Source organism: Perognathus longimembris, chromosome 10, assembly GCF_023159225.1.
Source record: "Perognathus longimembris pacificus isolate PPM17 chromosome 10, ASM2315922v1, whole genome shotgun sequence".
Taxonomy (NCBI): Eukaryota; Metazoa; Chordata; class Mammalia; order Rodentia; family Heteromyidae; genus Perognathus; species Perognathus longimembris.
The window spans coordinates 581,423-601,422 of NC_063170.1; the positions used below are offsets into that span (position 1 = coordinate 581,423).

Below are 20,000 nucleotides of genomic sequence, written 5' to 3' on the forward strand. Positions count from 1 at the left end.
CAACACCCAGGCCGAATTCAAGTCCAGGTACAGGCACCAAAACAACAAAGAAGCGGCATCGTTTTCGGTAGCCTATTTTTCTTTTTTCTGGTTTAGCTTTTTTGGACAAAACTGCAGAAGTTTAAAATAGGAACCAGAGGGCTGGGGATATGGCCTAGTGGCAAGAGAGCTTGCCTCGTATACATGAGGCCCTGGGTTCGATTCCCCAGCACCACATATACAGAAAAACGGCCAGAAGTGGCGCTGTGGCTCAAGTGGCAGAGTGCTAGCCTTGAGCAAAAGGAAGCCAGGGACGGTGCTCAGGCCCTGAGTCCAAGGCCCAGGACTGGCCAAAAAAACAAAACAAAAAAAAAAATAAAATAGGAACCAGAGTCACCACTGCTTTCTTTCCTCCTGTCTATCCTCTCTTCCCTCCCTTCTCCTCCCTCCCTGTCTCGCACTAAGCAGCAGAGGCTTGCCTCCAACTCCAGCTCGGCAGTCCAGGCCATAGGCTTCCCCGCAGCCCGCCTGGCCCGGTCCCCGGTCGCCGAGGTTCGGTACCTTCCTCCCGCCACGTGAGCAACGCCGTCCCCGGGCCAGGCTCCTCGGGGGGCGAGCAGACGGGCCTCGTCTCGGGGACTACAGTCGACAGAGCCAGAGCGGGCCGGAGGCGCCCGCCCTCGCAACAGCCGGCTGCTAACGCAACACCAGAAACGGAGGAAAAACTCAAGACCGCGCAGGAGCGGACTCTCAGGGAGGCCGCCGCCCTAGCGTATGTGCGGACGGAGGAGCGTCTGGCCTGCGTCCAGCGGGACAGGGTCAAGGGCTGGGGCCCAAACCCTCTTCCTGAGGCCCGGGTGGACTCGGAGGCGCGAGGCGGCGGGACGCAAACCGAGCGCGGGATCTCAGACAGACGACGACTAACCTTCCGGCTCCTAGTCTCGTGACCGTACCTTCGTCGCTTCCGGCACTCCATACGGCCAATCGTCGCCCCTTACTACGAAAGACCCATCCCTCCGCGACACGCACAGCCAATCCGTTTGTTCGCTTCCTCTTAGTCCCTCCTCTGCACGCTCACGCACAACCTTGGCCAATCGTTCCCAGGATACCCTTCTAGTCCCGCCTCAGGCTTGTCTCGGGAGCCGTCAAGCCACCGTTGCCCCTTCACCCCAGCGGCGAACTTCCTCCCCGACGCCGTGACGTATTCGGCCCCCGCCACTCGGCGGGGCGGGCCAATGGCGGTAGCGGATACGGCGAGCCAATGGGTGGGAGCGTCTCATGCGGCCGGCGCCCGCCGCAGCCGCCGCTGGGTCCTGGAACCAGAGGCCGCCCGCGACGGAGCGCGATGGACCGTGGGCCTCAGCCCGGGAGGCGCCGCCGCCGAGCCCGCGGCCAGACGCCTTCGCAGTGAAGCCCGCGCGAGCGCCGCGGCCCTGCGCGAGCTTAAGTGCGCCGAGGGCGGGCTCGCTTCCCGCCGGCCCCGCACTCGCCTCAGCCGATAGCCCGCGCCGCCGCTGCTGCCTTCCCGCCCGGGCCGCGCGGCCCGGGAAACGCGGCCGCGGGCTGCATGGGCAGCGCCCGCGTCCCGCCGCCGAGCCGCCGCCGCGCCTTGCTGTCCTCGGAGTCGGGTGAGAGGCGCTGTGGGCCGGGGGCGGTATCGGGGGTTGGCGTCGGGCGTTCCCGGGGCCTTACGGCCTGTAGGCCGCTTCCACCCGCGGCGTTCGCGGGAGGGCCTCCGGCCGGCCGGGGCTCAGGGCCGCGGCGAGGGCCGGTCTGTGCTGCTCCGGGAGCGGGCCTGGGCTCCGCCTTGGGGGCCGAACGCCGACTCGGGCGGACCTGGGAGCTGGAGCAAAGTGTTGCTGGGCCTCGCGGGGCAGTGGGGGCTCCCAGGGTCTTGGGGGGCCACGCGGGGAATGGGGGCTCCCGAGGTGTGGGTGGGCCTCGCGGGGAAGTGGAGGGCTCCAGAGGTCTGGGCAGGCCTCGCAGGGGAGTGGAAGCTCCTGGTGTCTGGGTGGGCCTCGCGAGGGAATGGGGGACTCGAGGGTTCGGGGGGGGCCTCGCGGAGTAGTGGAGGGCTCAAAGGATCTGGGGGGAGCTTCGCGAGGGAGTGGGAATCTCCAGGAGTCTTCGGGAGCCTCGCGGGGGCGTGAGGGAGCTCTGGAATCTGAGGGGGGTCGCGGAGGAGTGAGGGGCTCCAGGGTCTGGGGGGGTCCTTGCGGGGGCAATGGGGGGCCCCAGGGATCTAGGGGTGCCTCTCAGGGGCAGTGGGGGCCCTAAGGATCTGAGTGGACCTCGCGGGGCAGTGGGGGTGGGGGTCCAGGGGTGCGGGCGGCCTCGCGGGGTCCTGGGGACTCGAAGGGTCTGGGGGGGAGGTGCTCGCGGGGCAGTGAGGGATCCGGGGCCTGGGTGTGGATGACGGGTCTGGGCAGGCCTGGTTTCCCGGGCAGTCTGGAGGGTCTGAGGGGCACCTGGGCGCCGGAAGGTGCCAGGGAGGGTCCGGGGGGTCCTCGGGGCGTCGATAGGATCCTGGTGGGTCGCGGGGGTCCGCAGGGATCTAACTCTTGGTGTGGACAGCGGGTGGGCTCCGGGGCGGGCGCAGGGCACCGACCTCTGACCCTCGGGAGGGGCGCCGTCGCCGCGCTGGTGGTAGTTGTTATTCCCAGCGTCCCTATTATTATCGTGTTTTGAAATGGGAGCAGGCGGCCCTTGGGCTGGGAGCCGAGCCGGAGGGGGCGGGCAGGACTGGGGACCTGGGGCGGCGGGGTGCTGGAGGAGCGCAGGCCCGAGCGGGGGCAGGAATGCGGGGCGGTAGGGGTGCTCGGGGGAGGGGTAGGCGGGCCTGGGGGCGAGAGAGAGGAAAGCGGTGGCGGCGGCGGCTGCTGCAGCCCTTGGCCTCAAGGAACAATGTGAGACGTTGCCTGAAATGTTAATTTCCGTTCCTCATTTCATCATCCCCTGGCAGGGCGGTAGCTGTGTGTGAGTGTGAGTGTGTGTGAGTGTGTGTGCGTGCGCGCGCGCGTGCAGGGTTGGCCCTGCCACATGGATCCAGTTCCTTCTCACAGAAAGATGTGCTGTTCAATTTTGTATCTAGTTTGGGGGAGGAGTCTTTATTTTTCTTGAGGCCTGCTCTTTTCCTGGTGCTTCATTGGGAGGGACTTTCTGTTTCTGTTGTGTTTTTGGAAACCTTTTCTTTTATGCTAGCTTACAAGGTGTTTGGGAGACACTGGGGAAGGATAAGCCTAAGGAGTGCCTTGAATTTCCTTTTCTAACAACTAAGATGCAGCTGCTTATGTTTAATATTTTATGAGGGTCATCACAAATCTTTGAGTAAAGAAAGGCCTTCTTATCTGGTGAGACTTTTCTGCAGTGGTTTGTACAGTGCCCTCAGCACTCCTTTCAGTTGAGTAAAAAGTGCACAATTGTTGAACTTCAAAACTTAGAATCTTTTGGTCCTCTGAGAAGATGAGACTTACTCAGCAAAACCAGTAAGGTGATATTGTGTGTGGAAAAAATGCCATTGAAACAGTTACTATTTTAGGGGCTGGGGGAATGTGGCTTAGTGGTAGAGTGCTTGCCTAGCATGTGTGAAGCCCTGCGTTCAATTCCTCAGTACCATAAAAACAGAACAAGCCAGAAGTGATGTTATGGCTCATAATGCTAGAGTACTAGCTTTAACCAAAAGAAGCTCAAGGACAGTGCCCAGGCCCTGAGTTCAAACCCCAGGACTGGCCAAAAAAGAAAAAGTTACTATTTTTGGTTGTGCAAACCCAGTCAGTGGGCATAACTTGGATAGTTGTTCATCAAAGACCCTAAGACTGTTGCTTGGTGCCTTTGGACCTTGATTTCTGTTACTAAGCATTGCGCTGCCATGCAGAGAACTAGAGTTCTGTTTGTGCATTTTGAGTGACTGCACAAGTGTTCTGATATTACTTTGCAACTGTAGTTAAAACAAAACAGGAAAATATCTTGCTTAACTTCGTGACCCTTGAATTGCATCTGCATATAGCTGGGGCTTCCTCCCCCATGATCCATTCAGCTGTTGTTCTTCTTTCTGTAGTTTCACACTTAAGAACAGGATCTCATGTGGTAGGCTGGATATCCTGAATGGAATGGGATGGGAGGGAACAAAGGCCAAGTTGGTATGACACTTTTCTCTTTGTATAGTGTCTCTTGAGTTCTTTGAAAATACTGCTAAATTTGATCCAAACTTGAGACTTTTTTAAGAGTTTTTTTTAAACTACTGTAAAATATACAAAACAATTCACCAGAAGTTCTCTGAAATGTCACCTAGTCTCACATTCCTTTTTTAGAGGTCTAACTTTCTGTCAGCTTTTGAACTTGTATTGCTCTCTCCAGACTAGCCATGTTAATCACACTGCTCCAGCAAGCCTTTCATCTCACTAAACCAGATGGGCTGCTGATGACTAGTGGCTGTCATGTTAGCTATAATTACAGTGTTGATACAGTGACAAGAACTTTCTACAAATAGAGTCAAGAAACTATACTATTTGTATTCGAGAATATTATTCAAGAAACTCTGTGTGCCTTGGATACTTAAGTAGACTTGACATAGTAAAGGTATTTTCATCACATGTAAGAGAAGAACTGTTTTGCATATTGGCAGTAAGCCCATCATCAATTAAGTAACATAATTAGAGAGCATCAGTAAATGCTGGTTCAAAGAATAATCTGCATTTGTTGCCAAAATAAGTGTTTTGATCTGTTCATTACCCTGTATCAGTCCCTTCATCCTTCAAAATGGTAAGTGTAATAGATGAGCTTCTCTTAATAGCAAGATATTTACTATTTAATAGGTGAAAATGATGATGCATTACTTGTCTGGCCTCATGTTGTGGCAGTTTATTATTGCTGTTTAGTCATTGCTCTGGTTATTGAGGGTGGGTGAGGGTGGCCCACGTGACAACTTTAAGCAAAAACTGAACGAACTCAAATAACTAGAAGTTATTGTCTTGAAATGTTTTCAGTATGCTTTTTCCTAATTTGAAATTCAAATGGAATTTCTGTGCAGTTCAGCTTTCGCAGTTTTGTCTTAAAGCCATGTGAAAGAGTGTCATCCTCAGTTCTGGAACTCCAGCAGTTGGATAATTGGGATAGGAAACCTTAGACTTGGAAGTGATCCACTTTAATAACTTTCATTGATTTCTATAGTTTTTTTTTTATTATTAAGTGGCTTTTGTTTGATGGACCTTATTCTCGGTAATCTCGTATAGAGTAGTGCTCAGCTATGTATTTTAACTGTTATTCTGTGTTTTTATTTTATTTTATTTATTTTTTTTGGCCAGTCCTGGGGCTTGGACTCAGGGCCTGAGCACTGTCCCTGGCTTCCTTATTGCTCAAGGCTAGCATTCTGCCACTTGAGCCACAGCGCCACTTCTGGCTGTTTTCTAGATAAGTGGTGCTGGAGAATCGAACCCAGGGCTTCATGTATACAAGGCGAGCTCTCTTGCCACTAGGCCATATTCCCAGCCCTATTCTGTGTTTTTTTTTTTTTTTTTTCTGTCAGTCCTGGGCCTTGAACTCAAGGCCTGAGCACCGTTCCTGGCTTCTTTTTTGCTCAAGGCTAGCACTCTGCCACTTGAGCCACAGCGCCACTTCTGGCCATTTTCCTGTATATGTGGTGCTGGAGAATCGAACCCAGGGCCTCATGTATATGAGGCAGGCACTTCTTGCCACTAGGCCATATCCCCAGCCCCCTATTCTGTGTTTTTAACTTCCATTTTTCCTCTTCATGTTTAAAAATTTTCCTTTTTAGTTCACCTTTGGACCAGTGGTTTTATATACATAGCAAAACTGCAAATGTTATTTGTTTATTTTTATTTTATTTTTTTACTTTTCTTTTACTTTTTCACTTACTTTACTTTTATTTATTTATTTTTTTACTTTTACTTTTTACAGTTCTGGGGTTTGCATTCAGGGCCTGGGTGCTGTCCCTTAGCTTTTTTGCTCAAGGCTAGCAAAAAAAAAAAAAAAAAGCCTCACTTCCACTTCTGGCTTTTTGGTGGTTAATTGGAGATAAGAATCCTCCTGGGCACACTTCAAACCTTCTTCTTAGAGTAGCTAGGATTTACAGGTGTGAGCCACTGAGGCTCAGCTTCTTAACTTTTTAGGTTTTTTTTTTGTTTTTTTTGGTGTGTGCTGGTACGAGGGCTTGTACTCGGACTTATGCTCAGCTTTTTTTTTTTCTCACTTGGGCCACACCTCCAGTTCTGTTCTCTTTCCCTTCCCTGGTTGTAGGGCTTGAACTCAGGGCCTGGATGCTGTCCCTGAGCTCTTTTGCTCAAGGCTAGAGCTCTACCACTTTGAGCCACAGCACCACTTTTTGGTTTTTGAATCCTTACTTGGAGATTAGAGGCTCACAGGACTTTTCTGCTGAGAAGTCTTTGAACCACTATCCTTAGATCTCAGTCTCCTGAGTAAGTAGATTACAGGTGTGAGCCACTAGCGCTTGGCTAGTTCTGTTTTTTTTTTTTGGTGTGTGTTTTGTTTTGTTTGTTTTGCTGGGGCTGGTTAATTGGAGATAAAGCATCTCAAGGTTTTTGTCTGTCCCATCTGGCTTCTCAGATCTTAGCCTTTTGAATATCTCTAATTGTAGATGTACACCACTTGTTCCTGAGGTTTAAGGAAAGTGTCCCTTTGTCGCACCTTGTTACAGCTGTATAAAGCTTAACACGAATAAAATGTATTGGGCTGGGAATATGGCCTAGTGGTAGAGTGCTTGCCTAGCATGCATGAAGCCCTGGGTTCGATTCCTCAGCACCACATATATAGAAAAAGTCAGAAGTAGAGCCGTGGCTCAAGTGGTAGAGTGCTAACCTTGAGCAAAAAGAAGCCAGGTGCTCGTGCTCTGAGTTCAAGCCCCAGGACTGGCAAAAGAAAAAAAGTATCAAATATGTAATGGTTTCACATGCTATCTTTCCCTTCTCATCCCCACCCCAATGATAAGAAGGCTGAAAATGGAATGATTTTGGAGGTGGTCTCCTTGGTCACCTCGTAGAAGTGGCTCAAAGAAATAACTTGTTGGCAGGGTGCGGGTGGCTCATGCCTGTAACCCTAGCTCCTCAGGAGGTTGAGATCTGAGGATCATGCTTTGAAGCCAGCTTGGGCAGGAAAGACCCCTTGGGACTCGTATCTCCAATTAACCACTCAAAAACTGGAATGGAGCTATGGCTCAAAGGGGTAGAGTGCTAGTCTTGAGCAAAAAAGCTCAGGGACAGTGCTCAGGCCCTGAGTTCAGGTCCACAACCACCCAAACAAAAAAAACCCAAACAACTGCTCCCCCCCCAAAAAAAATCCCATGCAACTTTTTGAATGGCTTAAACTTATATATGAAAGCATTTGAATAATTGTAAGGGGAAAATTAGAATCACAAATTAATATTTAATAGGCTAGTAGTTTGACCATATGTATTTTAGCTGTTTTTCTATTATTTTCATTGCAAATTTGCCTTTGTAGTTTAGATAAAGGTGTGGGACCAGGCTTTCAAAAATTGGGTTAGAACAGGAGATAAAAGAAATAATGAAAGGGAAGAATAATGTAAGGGAAGGTTATTTTGATGGGGAAAAAATGCTTTCTCTTTAAGCTGTTGTAGTAGAATTGTTGTTTTCAGGCTAAAGGAAAAGGCCAGAAGCAGTTTCTACTTGGATTCCACACCCTTCCTGCAAAGCTTCCAGTGTGGAAGTGGCTGCTTGGTAGAGGTTGAGGCTGTATTTCCAGTAGAGTAAGGTGGCTGTTCACAGGCAATGATTGTTTCATCTCTTTTCTGAGCACCTTCTGTTCAAAGGAAACATGAACAGTGGCTTACCATGCTAGTGGAGTCTTTGGAAGATTTAGAATTTAGTGTGTCTGGGAGCTCTTTTAGAGGAGAAATAAAAAAAATGGAGTTAATATGTTCCTGCTTTCCTATGTAGGTTTGTGTTTCCTAAATAAGTAATATGGACATCGTGGTTATGGTGTAGATCATTGGTAGAACTCCTGTTTGCTCTACACAAGGCTCTAGGTTCCATCCTTAGCATTGGAAACATGCTACAAGAAAAACCCTATTATGTGATTAGCAAAAAAGATTACTGCTTTGCTTTTTTAGCTTTTTTTTTTTTTTTTGCCAGTCCTGGGGCTTGAACTCAGGGCCTGAGCACTGTCCCTGGCTTCTTTTTGTTCAAGTTTAGCACTCTACCACTTAAGCCACAGCGCCACTTCTGGCTTTTTCTATATATGTGGTGTTGAGGAATCGAACCCAGGGCTTCATGTATATGAGGCGAGCACTTTACCACTGGGCCATATTCCCAGCCCCTCCCTTTTAGCTTAATTAAAAATCTTTCTTTAATTGTATAAAGGGGTTTTAAATCAGCATGTCAGTTTTGAGTATAGTGCATCTTCATCAATGTCAGTCCTTACATCATTCTCCTGCTTTGTTGTAACTTCACCCACCATCCCCTTCAGGTTACACATATATACATTGAATATTACATTATGACTATATTTGCCTACTCATCCTCTCTCTATTTTTTTCTTTTCTGAAGACAGTATTTTCAGGTATCACAGGCTTTCTTTATCTCCAATACTCTTGCCTCCTGAGAGTTTGGATTATAAGTATGTACTACCATGTCAAGTTGATTTTGCTGGGCACTGGTGGTTCATTCCTGTAATTCTTGCTACTTATGAGGCTGAGATCTGAGAATGGAGGTTGGAAGCCAATTTGGGCAGACAAATCCCAGAGACTCTTAATCTTCAACTAACCATCAAAAAATCCGGCAGTGGAGGTATGGCTCAAGTGGAAGAGTACCAGTCTTGAGTATACAAGCTTAGTGAGTGTGCAAGACCCTGAGTTCAAGTCCCTGTGCTGGCACAGAAAACTTAGAAGGCTGATTTTGAAAAAATAATTTTATTTGGGAGGTAGAGACTTGTCCTTAGTTTTGATAACAACAGTAGTTTGGATTTGTGTCTCATATTTTAGTGACTTAGAGGAGGGGGAAATATATTGTGATAACATTTAGACACTACTCTGGATCTAAGAAATCCCAGCCTAAAGCTTTTCCTGAAGTTGAGAGCCAGTGTCTCATGCCTGTATTTCTAGCTGCAAAAATTAATAAGGCTGGTCTGTAAATAAAGAGCTAAGTGAGTTTTTAGTGTGAACACAAACCTGTCAGTATGGCTTTTTTTCAAGAGCTGAAAATCCTGTGGATGGTAGAGGCCTCTTTTGGTGCCTACATTGCTTCCCCTCTTTTATGAGACTTAGGCTGGGCCTAGGCTCACAGGAGGAGTGCTATCTCAGGGGTAGTATCTAAACTGGTTGGCTGAGGGCAGGATTTCTAGTACTGCCCTGGCATTTGTACAGTGAATTATTTATTATCCTGGAAATCTGCAGGCAGACTTTTTTTTTCCACTTGTAAAGCAAACTGTACACCTGTTCATTATTTGCAAATGTTGGCTTTTTCCTCAACACAAAACATTTTTGACTACTTAAGTCCTTTTGGTTGTTTTTTTTTGGCGTGGGGCTTGAAGTAAGGTTGATTCCTAGCACTGCTTCCTCTGCAAGTGATGCTGTGCAAAGATAGAATTGAAATTTAGAGTATGTGTGCACGTGTGTATGTGCATGTGTGCTTGGAGCTTGAACTCAGGGACTGGTTGCTGCTTCTTAGCTTTTTTTTGATAATTAGAGTGTCTCATTATGAATTATTATGACTTTAAGCTTAGGTCACATAAGATATGTAGCCAGGAACCTTACTACTCTTAAGAACCTGAGCCATGGAGAGTAGCTTTCCCCCTCCCTCCCCCTCCCTCCCCCCCCTCCCTCCCTCCCTCCCTGTCAGTCATAGGCTTGGACTCTGGGCCTGAGTGCTGTCCCTGAGCTCTTCAGCTCAAGGCAAGCATTCTACCACTTTGAGCCACAGTGCTACTTCCAGTTTTCTGGTCGTTAATTGGAGATAAGAGTCTCATGGACTTTCCTGCCTGGGGTGGCTTTGAACTGCTATCTTCAGATCTCAGCCTCCTGAGTAGCCAGATTATAGGTGTGAATCACTGGTGCCTGGCTTTAACTTTTTTTTTTTTTGCCAGTCCTGGAGCTTGAACTCAAGGCCTGGGTTCTGTCCCTGAGCCTCTCTGTGCTCAAGGCTAGCATTCTACTTCTTCAGCCACAATACCATTTCTGGCTTTTTCTGTTTATGTGGTACTGAGGAATTGAACCCAGGGCTTTGTGCATGCTAGTCAAGTACTCTACCACTAAGCCACATTCCCAACCCCCCGGCTTTAACTACTATTTCCTGCTTGGGGAGAAAGAAATAATTTCTTTCTCTTTCTCCCCCACCCCTTTTTTGTCTACCTGTATATCTGTTTGTCTTTCCTCTTTAACCTATTATACTACAATATGCTCTTTGCTGAAACTTGAAAAACAAACCAAAAACCCCTGAGCCTTGTAGGCTGGGTGTGATGGTGCAGCCCTGTAATTCCATCACTTTGGCGGCTGAAGCAGAAAGATTTTGAGTTTGAGACCATCCAGTTCTATATACAGTACCCCTTAACCCCCCCCCCCCATAAAAAAAGAAACAGCCTTGTTAATAATCCCTCTCCTGCCCCTTTTTGAGGTGCTAGAGTTTGACCCTAGTGCCTTGCATATGCTAGGCAAGTGCTCTTCCATTGAGCTGTATGTCCTATGGCACTATTTACTTGTTTTTGATAGTGAGGATCAGTGGAGACCTAGTGCATGTAAACACATGCTCACCACTGAGCTGCACTCCCCAACCCCCTTCACCATGTTTCTAAATGTGGTTTGACATCCTGTAGAACAGGAAATAAAAATAAAAGACAAAAAAAACCCTCAAAGCAACACTCTGGAAAGAATTAACTTTAGAAAATTATTATTACTAAGATATCTGGATAATGAAAGGGTGTGCCCTTTTTGGATGATTACAAAAATTCCAACAGAGAGGAGTCTGTAAATATGCTGACAACTTGCATTGTTAACATTTCTATTCCATAACACCAAGGTTGAGTCTTAATTTCAAGTAGATTTTATAGACTTGGTGAATTTCGATGCTATAATTGTTTTGTTTGAATTTATTTAAATTATCTTGACTAATAGTCATATCTGAAATTGTAGATCTTAGGTTGAGAGTTTATTAAATATGCTAGTACTGAGCATTTCCTTTTTTGTGTGGTACTGGAGTTTGAACTCAGCCTCATCTTGCCTAGGCAAGGTAGTCTTACCTCTTGGGCTTACTGGTTGTTTTTGAGACAGGGTCTTGCTTCTGTTGTCTGGGCTGTGATCTGAGTATTTTAAGCTTCCCATCCTACCTAGTTAACAGGTGGGCACCACCATACTCAGCTGTTTCTTTTTTTTTTTTTTTTTTGGCCAGTCCTGGGCCTTGGACTCAGGGCCTGAGAACTGTCCCTGGCTTCTTCCCGCTCAAGGCTAGCACTCTGCCACTTGAGCCACAGCGCCGCTTCTGGCCGTTTTCTGTATATGTGGTGCTGGGGAATCGAACCTAGGGCCTCGTGTATATGAGGCAGGCACTCTTGCCACTAGGCTATATCCCCAGCCCACTCAGCTGTTTCTTGAGAAAAGGATCTCTAGAACTTTTCTGCCTGGATTGGCCTTGATCTGTTATCTTCTCAAACTGAACTTACCATGTAGTTAGGGTTACAAGCATAAGCCAGGGGTGCCTAGGTTAACCACCACTACCGCCTCCCCTTCCCCTCCCCCCTCCCCCCTCCTCATCCTCCTCTCCTCCTCCCCCCTCCTCCCCCCTCCCCCCTTCTCTCTCCCCCTCCTCTGTCTCTCTCTCTCCTGTTAGTCATGGGGCTTGAACTCTGGGTCTGGGTACTGTCCCTGAGCTTTTTTTCCTACCACTTTGGGTCACAGTGCTACTTTGGTTTTCTGGTGGTTAATTGGAGATAAGAGATTTTCCTGTCTGGGCTGGCTTTGAACTGTGATCCTCAGATCCCAGTCTCCTGGGTAGCTAGGATTATAGGACTGAGCCACTGGGTCTCACTTGAAGGTGTGGCTTTTAACATTCACTGTTGTTTCTTTTCCATTGCTGCTGTAACAAATTACCACACAGTTATGGCTTAAAACAATCCATTTATGTTATTACAATTCAGTTAGGAGCCCCTCCTTGGGCTAAAAGTTAAGGTGTTGGCAGAGCTAGTACTTTCCAGAGGCCAAAGGAGAGAAGCTGTTTTGCAGATTGTAGATGCTGCCCATATCCTGGCCTCTTGCCCTCCCTCTATCTTCAAAGCCTTCAATGACTTGTCTCTGAATCATCCTTTTCCCCTTAAACCTGTTTTTTTTTTTTTATCATGCTAGAAATTGAACTCAGGGCCTATATTCTACCACTTGAGGTATACCCCAATATTTTGCTTGATGTCTGTACACTTTTATAAACTCGTGATTACATTGGGACTATTGAAAATATAGGCCACTCCCCCAACCGACTGGTAATAACCTTAATTCTCTGTTCCGTGTAACCTAAAATACTCAGTGAGTGCTTCAAGGGATCCTGTAATCTTCCTCTCTAGAGAGCCCATTATTACAGTAGGTCTTGGTTCTGATACTTTGTGTTGGTTCACCAGAATCCACTTGCCTCAATGATTCTGTTTTAAAATATATTACTTTGGAATAATTTTACAAGTACAAGCGATTCCATTGTAAGCTGGGTGTGGTGGCTCACCTGTAATCCTAGCTGATATGAGGATCATGGTTTGAAGTCAGCCTGAGTAGCAAAGTCTGTGAGACTCTTACCTCCAATAATCTACTCAAAAAAGCCAGAAGTGGTGCAGTGGCTTAAGTGGCAGAGTGCTTGCTTTGAGCAGAAGTTCAGGACAGCGCCCAGGCCCAGAATTCAAGCCCCAGGACTGGCAAAAAAAGAAAGAAGAATAATCAAAATTTCACCCTGGTTTCCTTACAATTGTAAGGTTGCCAAAGCTAAGACGTTAATATTGTACTACTGTGCTATGTACCTATACTATATATTACTATACTATTAGGTGATAATTGTATAATACTATCACTTAATATTAATATACTATTACCCAAGCTTTATATGGCATCAGAATTTTACCCAACTTGCTACTAATGTCTTTTAGCTGCTTCAGGATTCCAGACAGGATCTCAGGTTGCATTCAGTGTTCATGGTTTCATCATCTCCTCCTATATGTAACAATTTCTGTGTGTGTGTGTGAGCGTGTGTGCATGTGATGTGTGTGTGTGCGCGTGCATGTGTGCTGGTCCTGGGCTTTAACTCAAAGCCTGGACATTGTTCCAGAGCTGTTTTTGTTCAAGGCTAGCACAATTATTAGAGCTACAGCTCCACTTCCAGCCTTTTGGCAGTTAATTGGAGATACCAATCTCAGAGACTTTCTTGCTGGACTGGTACCAAACTGTAATCCTCAGATCTCAGCTTCTTGAGTAGCTAGGATTACAAGAATGAGCCACTGGCGATCTAAGCATTTTGAAGAACGCTGTGTAATGTTATTTCCCTCCCTCCTGTACTGGAGTATGAACTCAGGGCCTCTACCATTAGAGCAGCTAATCAGTCGTCACTCTTAACCCTTGAGCCTCACCTCCAGCCTTTTTTTTACTTTGGTTTTATTCATGTTTTTGGCGCAGCCTCAGCCTTTGAGTCCTCATACCTTTGCCTCCTGAGTAGAGGGAATTACAGGAGTGCACTGTCACCCATGTTTTATTGGTTGAGATGGGTCTTGCTAGTTTTTTTTTTTCGGTACCTAAGTTGTCCTGGAACCTTACTCATCCTGATCTCCACCTCCTGAGAAGCCAGGATTATAGATGTGTGCTATCACACCCAGCCCAACCTATTTTTTTTATGCCTTTGTAACCATTCACACATTTGGCACAATTATAAATTCTATATAACTGCCTACTTTTCCAAATGTTATCTGCTCTGTGGTGTGAGAGCAGTATTGGTATTTTTTTCAGTTAGAAGGAAGTTAATTTTGTTTGGTCCTGATACTAGGGCTTGAACTCAGGATCCGGGCACTATGCTTTAGGTTTTTTGCTCAAGGCTGATGTTCTCCCACTGAGCCACAGTTCCATTTTGAGCTTATTTTGATGATTAATTGGAGATGAACGTCTCATAAACTTTCATGCCCAGGAAATAGTCTGGCACTTTGTAGATAGATCAGATGAAAGTGAGAATTGGCAATGATTAGATAGGTATTATGGGCCCTATTGTCTAAACTTGGGCTAACCTTCCCCTCATTATGAAGACACAAAGTCAAGGTTACCTAAGAATTTAGCTGCTGGAAGGAAAGGAGGTAAATGCAAGCTCTCCCTCCTTGGTGCTAGAACTATGGGCCTCATGCTCTCACTTGCTTGGCATGGGGAGGCAGGAGGATTGTGAGATTGAGGCTTGTTAGGGCAAAGTTAGCAAGACCATGTCTGAAAAACAAAAAAGGACTGGAGGCATTGGCATGGCTCAAATAGGAGGGCACATGCCTATCCTTGGTTTCTGTTGGTAGACTACATGAAAGCTTTTGCCTTAGCCTTTTTTTTTTTTAATGCTGATAATTGGGGCTTGAACTCAATGCCTGTTGCTCTTCATCTGCTTCTTTGCTCATGTCTAGTGCTCTTTTCACTTAAGCTACATCTCTAATCCAGTTTTTTTGTTTGTTTGTTTTGCTGGTTAATTGGAGATAGAGTCTCACAGACTTTTCTGCCCAGGCTGTCTTCAAACGTTGATCCTCAGAACTCAGCTTCCTGAGTAGCAAGGAGTACAGATGTTGAGCCACTGGTGCCTGGTTTACCAACAGAATTTATAAATAAGCACCAAGTGCTGATTGATCTAGGGAAGTGGTTTGCCAGGATGCTTTAAATATACCTCAGTTTTCTTAAAAGTGTTTTCTAAGTAGTGAGATATTTTATTTTTATTGTGTTGGTCCTGGGGCTTGATTTCAGGGCCCTTTGGACACTGAGCTTTTTCACGCAAGGCTAGCACTTTATCTCTTGTACCACTGCTCCACTTCCAGTTTTTTGGTGGTTAATTGGAGGTGACTTTCTTGCCCTGGCTGGCTTCAACCTTCTTATCCTCAAATCTTAGCCTCCTTAGTTGCTAGGATTACAGGCATGCTCTGCTAGCACCTGGCTTTGGTTTTCTTTTTAAGCCATAACCAAAGGATAACATACCAGAAGACCAAATAAATCAAAACATGTATTAAGTCTAACTTAAGAATTTGTCAATCTTATATAGCATATTCACTATTACCTTACTGTGGCCATTTTCCTATGAAACCAACCATATTGAGAGATGTTCATCACTAGTGCTCTAAAATTTGGAGAGCTGAGTGCAATGGCTCAACATCTGTAATCCAACAACTCAGGAGGGAAGAGGTAAGGAGGATTTTGGTTTGAGGCAGGCCTGAGCAGAAATTGAGACCCCTATCTCAATAAGCTGACTGGTGACACGTGTCTGTGGTCCCTGCTCTGCCAGTGGCCATAGATAGAACTGTTCTGAAACCAGTCCCAGGCAGAGACCCTGCCTGAGAAACAAAGCAAAAAGGGCTTGTGGCTCAAATGGTAGAGCACATGTCTAACAAGCACATAGCCCTGAATTAAAAATCCCAGTCCTCCCTCCTTCCCTCTCCTTTTTCAGCCCCCCCCCCCCCCAATTCCAAATGTAACTGAAGAGGCAAAACACATTTACTTTGGAGACAGAGAATGATGATGACCTAGCTACACCACCCCATCATTTCTTCTTCTTCTTCTTCTTTTTTTTTTGCCTGTCCTGGGGCTTGGACTCAGGACCTGAGCACTGTCCCTGGCTTCCTTTTGCTCAAGGCTAGCACTCTGCCACTTGAGTCACAGCGCCACTTCTGGCTGTTTTCTGTATATGTGGTGCTGGGGAATCGAACCCAGGGCTTCATGTATATGAGGCAAGCACTCTTGCCTCTAGGCCATATTCCCAGCCCCACCCCATCATTTCTTCAAAGCTCTGACATCCAGCAAAGTTGGGTTTAAAAGATGTGCTGAAGAAGAAAGGTAATGGTCTTTTCAGGCAGGTCTTTTCCTGTGTCATGCTCACAGCTGAGCACTTTACACCGGAACTGTAGCTCAATGAAGAGGTATCCATAGGCAAAGCAGGGAGAGGCTAGCCAAGAACAATGGTCTTTTCAGATTGTATAAACTTAGGGCCCCTAGAGTTGGAATCGTGTGACCTTGATTTATGCATGACCTTTCCCCCACTTAAAAATATATTTTTTTCTTATTTATTGTCAAAGTGATGTACAGAGAAGTTACAGTTTCATACGTTAGGCATTGGATACATTTCTTTGTTTTTTTTTTTGGCCAGTCCTGGGCCTTGGACTCAGGGCCTGAGCACTGTCCCTGTCTTCCCGCTCAAGGCTAGCACTCTGCCACTTGAGCCACAGCGCCGCTTCTGGCCATTTTCTGTATATGTGGTGCTGGGGAATCGAACCTAGGGCCTCGTGTATCCGAGGCAGGCACTCTTGCCACTAGGCTATATCCCCAGCCCTGGATACATTTCTTGTACTGTTACCTCCTCCCTCATTCCCCCTCCCCCCCAGTTAAAATATCTTAAAATTTTTTGTTAAATTTTCTTCTTGAACTCTGGGCCAGAGCACTGTCCCGGAGCTTCTTTTTGTTCAGAGCTACATTCTACCTCTTGAGCTACAGCACCACTTCTGGCCTTTTCTGAATAGTATATTGGAGATAAAAAGAGTCTAACTGGGTCTGGCTTAGTGGTATAGTGCTTGCCTAGCATGCATGAAACCCTGGGTTCAATTCCTCAGTACCACATAAGCAGAGCCAGAAGTGGAGCTGTGTCTCAGATGGTAGAGTGCCAGTGTCCAGACCCTGAGTTTAAGCCCCAGGACTGGCTAAAAAAAAAAGCCAAAAGAATTTTGTCGACTTTCCTGCCTGGGCTGGCTTCCAACTGTGATCCTCAGATCTTAGCCTCCTAAGTAGCTAGGATTACAGGCATGAGCCACTGGCACTCAGCTTTTTTCCTCATTTCTTTTTAACGCGCCCCCCTTTGATGCTGTTTACCAGGGCTTGAGCTCAGGGTCTTGAACTTGTGGCTTAGCCTTCTTGTTGACAGCTAGTGCTCTGCCACTTGAGGACCCTCTATTCTGATATTTTGTTGGTTAATTGGAGATGGAGTCTTACAGTCTTCTCTGCCTGTGTTGGTGTCAAACCCTCAGTCTTCCAGATCTCAGCCTCTTGTGTAGCTAGGATTACAAGAGTGAACCACCAGTTGGGCTAGGAATATGGCCTAGTGGTAAAGTGCTTGTCTCATATACATGAAGACCTGGGTTCGATTTCTCAGCACCATGTATATAGAGAAAGCTGGAAGTGGCGTTGTAGCTCAAGTGGCAGAGTGCTAGCCTTGAGCAAAAAGAAGCTAGGGACAGTGCTCAGGCCCTGAGTTCAAGCCCAGGACTGACAAAAAAAGAAAACCAAACAAAGAGTATACCACCAGCACCCACAAATTACCTTCTTTTTTTTTCTTTTGCCAGTCATGGGGCTTGAACTCAGGGCCTGGGCACTGTCCCTGAGCTTCTTTTGCTCAAGGCTAGTACTCTACCACTTGAGCCACAGCACCACTTCCAACTTTTTCTGTTTATGTGGTACTAAGGAATCAAACCCAGGACTTCATGAATGCTAGGCGAGTACTCTACCACCAAGCCTCATTCCCAGCCCCTTTCTCCACTTTTTAAATGTTTAATTCAGTGGCATTCAGTACATTCACAGTCTTTTGTGATCATCACCACTATTTCCAGAACCTTTTGATCCACTAGAAACTCTGTACTCATGAAATTATAGCTCCTTACCCTTGCTTCCCATTCCCAGGTGACCACTGTTCTGTGAAGTTCATATTCTGTGTCCCTCATACAAGTAGAACCATACAATGTTCTTTTCATAAGGCTGTTTTCACTTAACAGTGCTTTCGAATTTCATCCATGTTGTGTAGTATGTGTCAGTGTCCTGCACTTAACCAGGTGATTAAGCCCAGCCTTGCTAGCACTGATTCAGCGCATCTATGAAGTATCCTTACCAAATCTTTAACTCAAATGTACGTAAATAATTATATGCAAGAAGGAGACCTGATTGGGTGCTGGTTAAGAGGGAGAGAACAACAGAACAGCTTTAAAAGAATGTTTGGATACACTTAGACATTTACATATGAACTGTTAGATGACATTTGTTAGGTTATTGTTAATTCACCTGGACATGATAATGGCTTTCATTGTTCTGTTCTTAGGAAATGTTTGTCAAGGCAGAGTTTTGACAGTCACTTAAAAAGCTCCAGCAAAACATAGACAGGATGAGATGTAATACAAATACTTGAGTCTAGGTGGTGGTTTCATGCACGTAAGCATGCGTGCGTATGTAATAGAGTTAGGTGATGTTGTTACATATCCTGGGGCTTGAACTCAGGGCCTGGGCACTATCCTTGAGCTTTTTTTTGATGGGGGGCAGGCAGTCTTGTGGCTTGAATTCAGGGCCTGAGCACTGTCCCTGGCTTCTTTTTGCTCAAGGCTAGCACTCTGCCAACTTGAGCTACAGGGCCACTTCTGGCCTTTTGTATATATGTGGTACTGAGGAATCAAACCTAGGGCTTCATGTATACGAGGCATGCACTCTTGCCACTAGTCCATATTCCCAGTCCCTCCTTGAGCTTTTTTGCTCCAGGCTAGTAGTACTCTACCACTTGAGGAATCCAACCCAGTGCTAGGCCACATTCCTAGCCCAAGAGTACATTTCTTTCCGGACATTTTCACCCCTTCTTTTCTTTCCAAGTTTGTCCCTTTCATCACCACCCACAAGTTATATAGCTCATTTTGGACATAGTGTAATAAGTACATGTATATCTTTGTTTGATATTTTAGTTAAAAATACTGGAGAAATACTTTGTGTTTGATACTTCCTGTTGCTTTCTGAGGTAAAAATTTAGCAAGCAAAAGTAATTCTTTCTCATATCTAAGACCAAGGTGAGACCAAAGAACTTTTTCTTCATGATGTTGCCCCACACTGTTTCCTTTGTAGGTGCTCATGGCTTCTACCCAAGTCCCTGTTTACTTTCAAGCTTAGTAAGTTCTGTGCATTACAGTTTGTCACCATATCTGTGCTCTAGTCTATGCATGTCTGGAAACTGTATTGTGTGTTTTGTATTTTGGGTTATTGGGACATGAGTCTGCCAGAGTGATTCTGAAACCAGGAGGGTGTCTTTTCTACATCTAAGCTCTTAATGCTTCAGAGAATCAGATTAGGAGAAAGCCAGAGAGGGCCTGCAACTTGGGAGTTAGTAAACTCCCAGTTGAGTTAAAACATGTTAGGGGGGCTAAGCAGTAAGAGCACTTGCCTAGTATGCACAGATTTCAGAGAGCTGGTTTCAGTCCTTAGTACCTCAAAAAAGAAAACAAAAACCCTAAAAAAATCAACTGTTTAAATGTGTACATTAAATGATTTACTTCTGGCTTTACTGTTATTTTATTGTTTTGTTTTGTTTTTTGCCAGTCTTGGGGCTTGAACTCAGGGCCTGAGCACTGTCCCTGGCTTCTTTTTTGCTCAAGGCTAGCACTCTATCACTTGAGTCACTGCCACTTTCGGTTTTTCTACATGTGTGGTGCTGAGGAATAGAACCCAGGGCTTCATGTATACGAGGCGAGCACTTTACTACTAAGCCATATTCCCAGCCCCTGTTTTGTTTATTGTTAAGTCTACTTTTATTTTACAGCACATATCATAAAGAACTTGCCTGTTTAAGAAAAAAATCTTAGGCTGGGCACTGGTGGCTCATGTCTGTAATCCTAGCTGCTCAGGAGGCTGAGATCTTAAGGTCATAGTTCAAAGCCAGCCTGGGCAGGAAAGTCTATGAGACTCTTCTCTTCAATTAAGCACTAAAAAAGACAGAAGTAGAGATGTGGCTGGAGTGGTAGAGCACTAATTTTGAGCAAAAAAGCTCAGAAATAGCATCCAGGCCGAGTTCCTTAGGACACACACACCTACCTCAGGATTTAGTGGGTTAGAATTT

At 46.1% G+C, this 20,000-nt stretch overlaps 1 protein-coding gene across 5 annotated transcripts in view; it reads left to right on the plus strand.

Moving 5' to 3' along the window:
* The first annotated feature begins 1,290 nt into the window (after nucleotides 1-1,290).
* Ankrd11 (ankyrin repeat domain containing 11) overlaps nucleotides 1,291-20,000 on the plus strand; it is a 163,653-nt gene continuing 144,943 nt past the window's right edge. For all 5 annotated transcript variants that reach the window (XM_048354930.1, XM_048354935.1, XM_048354929.1 and 2 more), the window contains exon 1: nucleotides 1,291-1,607. The gene's annotated coding sequence lies outside the window, so the exon portion shown is untranslated. The remainder of the gene's footprint in view (nucleotides 1,608-20,000) is intronic.